This window comes from Rhinolophus sinicus, chromosome 15, assembly GCF_057876585.1.
Source record: "Rhinolophus sinicus isolate RSI-liver-muscle chromosome 15, RSI-T2T, whole genome shotgun sequence".
Classification (NCBI taxonomy): Eukaryota; Metazoa; Chordata; class Mammalia; order Chiroptera; family Rhinolophidae; genus Rhinolophus; species Rhinolophus sinicus.
The window spans coordinates 24,373,144-24,380,648 of NC_142515.1; the positions used below are offsets into that span (position 1 = coordinate 24,373,144).

The following is a 7,505-nucleotide window of genomic DNA, read 5'->3' on the forward strand; positions in this document are numbered from 1 at the left end:
GGTTCATCCCTGGGGCACAAGGATGGATCAATATATGCAAATCCATCAATGTGATACACCACATAAACAAAATAAAGGACAAAAATCACATGACTATATCAAATAGATGCAGAAAAAGCGTTTGACAAGATACAAAATCCATTTATGATTAAAACACTTAATAAAAATGGGTATAGAAGGAAAATACCTTAACATAATAAAGGCCATATATGACAAACCCTCAGTTAATATCATAATTAATGGTGACTGAAGCCCTTTGTTCTATGTTCAGGAATAAGACATAGCTGCCCCCTATCACCACTGCTTTTCAACATACTGTTGGAAATCCTAGCCAGAGCAATCAGGCAAGAGAAAGAAATAAAAGGCATCCAAATTGGGAATGAAGAAGTTAAATTGTCACTTTTTGCAGATGACATGATGCTATATATAGAAAACTGTAAAGACTCCACCAAAAAGTTATTAGAAACAATAAACAAATACAGCAAAATTGCCGCTACAAAATCAATGTACAAAAGTCCATTGCATTCCTATATACTAACAATGAAATCTCAGAAAAAAAAATTAAGAAAATAAAAAACCTTTTGCAATTGCAACAAAAAGAATAAAATACCTAGGAATAAACGTAACCAAGGATGTGAAAGACCTATACACTGAAAACTATAAGACATTTTTAACAGAAATTGAAGAAGACACAAAGAAATGGAAAGACATTCCATGCTCATGGATTGGAAGAATCAACATAGTTAAAATGGCCGTATTACCCAAAGCAATATACAGATTTAATTCAATCCCCATCAAAATCCCAATGGCATTATTTAAAGAAATAAAACAGAAAATCATCAGATTTGTATGAAACCACAAAAGACCCTGAATAGCCAAAGCAATCCTAAGAAAAAAGAACAATGCTGGAGGTATCACACTCCCTGACTTCAGCTTGTATTACAGAGCAACAATAATCAAAACAGCACGGTACTGGCAGAAAAACAGACACACAGACCAATGGAATAGAACTGAAAACCCAGAAATAAACCCACATAAATATGGACAGATAATTTTCAACAAAGAAGCCAAAAACATACAAAGAAGAAAAGACAGCCTCTTCAATAAATGGTGCTGGGAGAATTGGAAAGCCACGTGCAAAGGAATGAAACTAGACTGCTATCTGTCACCGTGTACCAAAATTAACTCAAAATGAACAAAAGACCTAAACATAAGACCTGAAACAATAAACTGCATAGAAAAAAACATAAGTATTAAACTTATGGACCTTGGGCTCAAAGAGGATTTTATGAATTTGACTTCAAAGGCAAGGGAAATAAAAGCTAAAATAAATAAATGGAACTAGATCAAACTATAAAGCTTCTGCACAGCAAAAGAAACCATTGACAAAATAAAGAGGCAACCAACCGAATGGGAGAAGAGTTTTACAAACAATGCCTCCAATAAGAGGCTAATATCCAAGATGTAGAAGGAACTCATACAACCCAACAACAAAAAAACAACCAATCCAAGTAAAGAATGGGTAGAGGACCTACATAGACATTTCTCCAAAGAGGACATACAGATGGCCAATAGACATATGAAAAAATGCTCAATATCACTAATCACCAGAGAAATGCAAATGAAAACCACAATGAGATATCACCTCACCCCAGTCAGAATGGCTATCATCAACAAGACAAATAATAACAAACGTTGGAGAGGCTGTGGAGAAAAAGGAACCCTCATACCTGTTGGTGGGAATGCATATTGGTGAAGCTGCTATAGAAGGCAGTGTGGAGGTTCCTCAAAAGATTAAGAATAGATTTACCATATGACCCAGCAATCCCTCTCCTGGGTATCTACCCCAAAAACCTGAAAACATTTATCCATAAAGATATATGTGGTCCGATGTTCATTGCAGCATTATTCACAGTAGCCAAGCCATGGAAACAAAGTGTCCTTCAATAGATGATTGGATAAAGAAGATGTGGTATATATACACAATGGAATACTATTCTGCTATAAGAAAAACTAGTGTCATTTGGGACAACATGGGTGGATCTTGAGATTATTATGCTAAGCAAAATAAGTCAGTCAGAAAAAGTAGAGAACCATATGATTTCAGTGACATGTGGTATATAAAACTGAAAACAACAAAAGAACAAGATAAATAAATGAAGAAACAAAAACTCATAGACACAGACAATAGTTTAGTAGTTACCAGAGGGTAAGGAGGGAGGGGGGTCGCAGATGAGAGTAAAAGGAATCAAATATATGGTGATGGAAGGAGAACTAACTCTGGGTGGTGAACACACAACATGATATATAGATGATGTATTACAGAATTGTACACTTGAAACCTATGTAACTTTACTAACAACTGTCACCCCAATAAACTTTAATTTAAAAAAGAAAAGAAAAAATAAAGATAATGTGGCATTGATGAAAGGATAGACAAATAGATCAGTGGACCAGAACAGAGAGCCCAGAAATAGACCTATATAAATATAGTTAACTGATCTTTAACAAAAGATCAAAGGCAATACAGTGGAGAAAAAAATGGTCTTTTTAATATATGGTGTTGGAACAACTGGACATCCACATGTAAAAAAAAATGAATCTAGACACAGACTTTTTACCCCTCACAAATATTAATAATTCAAAATGGATCATAGACCTAAATGTAAAACACAAAACTATAAAACTAGAAGATAACAGAGAAAAATCTATACAACCTTGAGTTTGGCAATTACTTTTTAGATATAACACCAAAGGCACAATCCATGAAAGAAAAAAAATAATTGATAAGCTGGACTTCATTAAAATTTAAAACAAGACACTGTCAAGAGAATGAAAACTGAAACCACATATCGAGAGAAAATACTTGCAAAAGACGTATCTGATAAATATACAAAAGACTCTTAAAACTCAACAGTGAGAAAATGAATGATCCAATTAAAAAGTGAGTCAAAGACTTTAATAGACAGCTCACCAAAGAAGATACACAGAAGCAAGTAAGCATATAAAAGCTGTTCCATTTTTGTCATTAGGGCTATGCAAATTAAAACAATGAGATCTCACCACACACATATTAGAATGGCCAAAATCCACAACATTGACACAGCAAATACTAACAAAGACGGGGAACAACAGGAACTCTCCTTCATTGCTGGCAGGAATGCAAAAATGGTACAGCCATTTTGGAAGAAAAGTTTGGCAGTTTCTTACAAAACTCAACATATTCTTACCATACGTCTACTGAGCACACTTCTTGGTGTTTACACAAAGGAGTTGCACGTGGACGTTTATAGCAGCTTTATGCATAATTGCCCAAACTTGGAAATTAAATTAGGTTGCCTTGTTTGTTCTTTTTGATGTGATTATTACATTGGCAGTGGGTATAGTGTATCCTGAACTCAGCAAGGCCTTTACTTGTTTGAACAACTATATATCTAAAGGCATTAAACGAATGCTGTAACCTGAGGAAGATCGCTATGGGCAATCCAAAAGGGTCAGCAGTGGCTTCAGCACCAACAATTTCGTCAGTGACTTACAGGCATTACGGAAGCTCACATTTAGTTCATGGATCTTTATTACCTGTTAATCTCACACATTAAATAATGAAAGCATTTCTATGTTAGGCACTCTAAAATTTTGTCTCATTTAATCCTCACAAGAGTCCGATGAGGTAATTATTTTTATTCCAATTTTACCAATAGGAAAACTGAGGTCCAGAAAAGTTAAGAAAATTGTCCTACATCCAACAACTTACAAAGATAATGCTCCATATCTGTATGACAGAAACATCAACAGATGTCCTCCCATGTCTTTATGTGGTAGGGAAAATGAATGTATGCTCCAGGGAGTTCTGATTAAACAGCTCAAAAACTTTATGATTTCATGTATATATTTATACAAAAGACAAAGTAGTGTGATGATTCTCTTTACCTAAGGATACACCACAGAATTTCCTTAAACTGTGAGCTCTCCTACTGCCATGAAAATGTGATCTGAATGTCAAATATATGCAAGTTTTCAGGGATGCTCCTATGCCATTTGATGAGGCTTTCTGTGAACTCTGCCCTTTTAAGTGTTATCATCGTTACTTAAAGACTGCACTCAGAAAGACTGCACGATGTAAGGAGTCAGGAAACCTGGACGCTGGCCTCAGCTCTGCCGGTCTTATGTGAAACGATTTCCCCCAAATCTCTTCTTACTGGTCTCCAAAAAAAAATCTCTTCTTAATGGCTCAATGTCTGTGTGCTGTAAATAATTGACTGCATAGAAATAATTCAGTAGGAAGGAAATGTTTGATCACAATGACTCAGGAGAAAATATGCTGTATCATTTCTACTTAGCAAGCAAATGTGAATAAGTGGTTGCATTTCACTAACTTTAAAAGTCTACAAAGGTTCAATGTTCAAGATAACAAAAGAGTTGTATACTTTTAGTTAATGGTTACAGATGAACATAAAAAAGGTTTTCTCTCTTGTGTAATACCTTCATCCAGATTTAAGTGGTAACAGTAAAAAGGTGGTTTTACCCTTAGATTTTTTTTCCTCATTAAACTTTGTTTTAATGAGTCTCAAAATTCTGTGGCAGATTTTTGGTCAAGTTGTTTTTATGAAAAAGTATTGATTTTAAAAACTAACTTAAAAACTGCCACACTCAAAAAACGGAAATGATCCACAAACATTCTCCTTTCCTTCTGAAGGTTTTGCGATGCATTATTATCATTAATCAACATTTTACTATTAAACTAACATACCCAGTTGACACAGAGAGGTCTGAGACCTTCTCCCACCACTGATTAAGACTGGGGTGGCAGGTGTTGGGGATTATATTCATTTAGGCTTCTGAGCTTTCTGGACAGACTCGGTGACTCTGCCAGCTCCAGCTGCCTTCTCGTCCACAACTTTGATGACCCCAACAACTGTCTGTCTCATGCTGTGAACAGCAAGACAGCCCAGAGGAGGCTAGCTGGAGAAGCTCTCAACACACGTGGGCTTGTCAGGAACCATATCAATGATGGCAGCATCACCAGATTTCAAAACCTTCCGGCCATCTTCCAGCTTTTTCCCAGAACGATGATCAATCTTCTCTTTTAGTTCAGCAAATTTGCAGGCAATGTCGGCTGTGTGACAACCCAACACAGGTGCATATCCAGCACTGATTTGGCCTGGATGGTTCCGGATAATCATCTGAGCCGTGAAGCCAGCTGCTTCCATTGGTGGGTCATTTTTGCTGTCACCAACCACAATGCCTTTACGTACATCTTTGACAGACACGTTCCTGACATTGAAACCCACATTGTCCTCAGGAATAGCTTCACTCAAAGCTTCATGGTGCATTCCACAGACTTTACTTCAGTTGTAACGTTGACTGGAGCAAAGGTGAAAACTATGCCGAGTTTGAGAACACCAGTGTCCACTCGGCCCACAGGGACAGTACCAATACCACCAACTGTGTAGATGTCCTGGAGGGGGAAACACAAGGGCCTGTCAGTGGGACGAGTTGGTGGCAGGATGCAATCCAGAGCTTCAAGCAGCGTGGTTCCACTGGCATTGCCATCTTTACGGGTGACTTTCCATCCCTTGAACCAAGGCATGTTAGCACTTGGCTCCAGCATATTGTCACCATTCCAATCAGACACTGGCACAAAAGGTACTGTGTCAGGGCTGTAGCTAATTTTCTTAATGTAGGTGCTGACTTCCTTGAGGATTTCCTCATATCTCTTCTGGCTGTGGGGTGTCTCAGTGGAATCCATTTTGTTAACACGAACAATAAGTTGTTTCACACCCAGCGTGTAAGCCAGAAGGCCTCGATCACAGGTCTGCCCATTCTTGGAGATGCCTGCTTCAAATTCACCAACACTAGCAGCAACAATCCGAATAGCACAGTCTTGTGAGATGTTCCTGTAAACATGTATTTAAAAACAATTTTTTAAATTAAATTTATTGGGGTGACATTGGTTAGCAAAATTATATAGGTTTAAAGTGTATATTTCTATAATACATCATCCATATATTTCATTGCGAGTTCACCACTCTGTCAGTTCTCCTTCCATCACCATATATTTGACCCCCTTTACCCTCTTCTACCACCCCCACTCTCCCCTTACCTTCTGGTAACACTAAACTGTTGTCTGTGTCTATGAGTTTTTGTGTGTTTTTGTTTCTTGCTTCCAGTTTTATATCTCACATATGAGTGAAATCATATGGCTCTCAACTTTTTCTGTCTTATTTCGTTTAGCCTGTAATCATGTTTTTCATAAAGTCTCTGTGTTCTAAGGCATCAGTGATGGTCACATAATACTTGCTGGTCCCAAATTTCCACAGGGTGATAGAACGCTCACGTTCAGCTTTCAGTTTATCCACGACCGAGGCAGACTCGAAGGAGGCCTTTCCCTTATCAGCATCCTCCTTGTCAAAATGCTCAGTGGTTCTTTCGCTGATCCCACGACATTTGCAGACCAGATGGCCAGTAGTGGGAGACTTGTCTGAATCTGCATGTCCAATGATGATGGTGTTGATATGAGTCTTTTCTTTTCCCATTTTGGCTTAGGTTTAGAGGTGGTTTTCGTGACACCTGTATTCTGGTGGCAAACCCTTTGTGAAAAATCTTCCTTTATACATTGGGCCTATTAATTCATGCTCCTATAGAAAAAACTAAAAACTATAAATATGAAGTAATGATTACTCCCATATCCCCCCACCAAAGATAATCCATACATATTTGTGTGTACTTCTAAAACAAACAACAAAAATGTTTTTGTTCCAGAGACCAAAAAGAACATAAAATAATTAACACTAATTTTAAAATATTTTTTTATTTGTTGTAAACCTATTCTCCCTTTAATTATTAAAACCTGAAATACAACAAAATTCTTCTGGAAGAATAAACAAAAAATTGCAGAGAATAGATTTAAATAATGAATGAATTCATTGAATTAGGTTTAAAGCCTACCAAAAAAGAGTCAACTACTAAAAGTTTTATGTAATTTTTTAAAAAGAGCATACTGTATACTTTAAAAAAATAGTATAAGTTATCAATGGCACAGAATAATTTTTGTAACTGAGTCAAAGGATAAACTTTTTCTTTTTTATTAGTTTCAGGTGCACAAGACAAAGTAATACTTAGACGTTTATCATTTATATCCCTCACCCTGTGTGAACCCCCTTCCCCCATCCACTATCCCTCTGACATCGCACACAGCCATTACATGTCTACTGTCTCTATTCCTAATGCTGTACTCTGCTTCTTGTAAGTATATACATATATACATATATACATATATACATATATACATATATATAATTATAGTTGGCATTCATTATTGTTCAGCTTCAGGTGTACAGTGCAGTGATCAGGCATCTACATCATCCCTGAGGTGGTCTCCCAAATGGCACAAGTGTCCATCGGATACCCTACAAAATCTTTACAACATTATTGATTACATTCTCCAAATTGATTTTCAAAACCCCGTGGCCATCTTGTGGTTACCAACTGTTTTCTAATCCCCT

General features: G+C 36.9%; 1 pseudogene; it reads right to left on the reverse strand.

Annotated features, from left to right (window-relative positions):
• Nucleotides 1-3,551: 3,551 nt before the first annotated feature.
• Nucleotides 3,552-7,061, reverse strand: LOC109444050 (elongation factor 1-alpha 1-like; annotated as a pseudogene).
• Between the last annotated feature and the right edge of the window lie 444 nt (nt 7,062-7,505).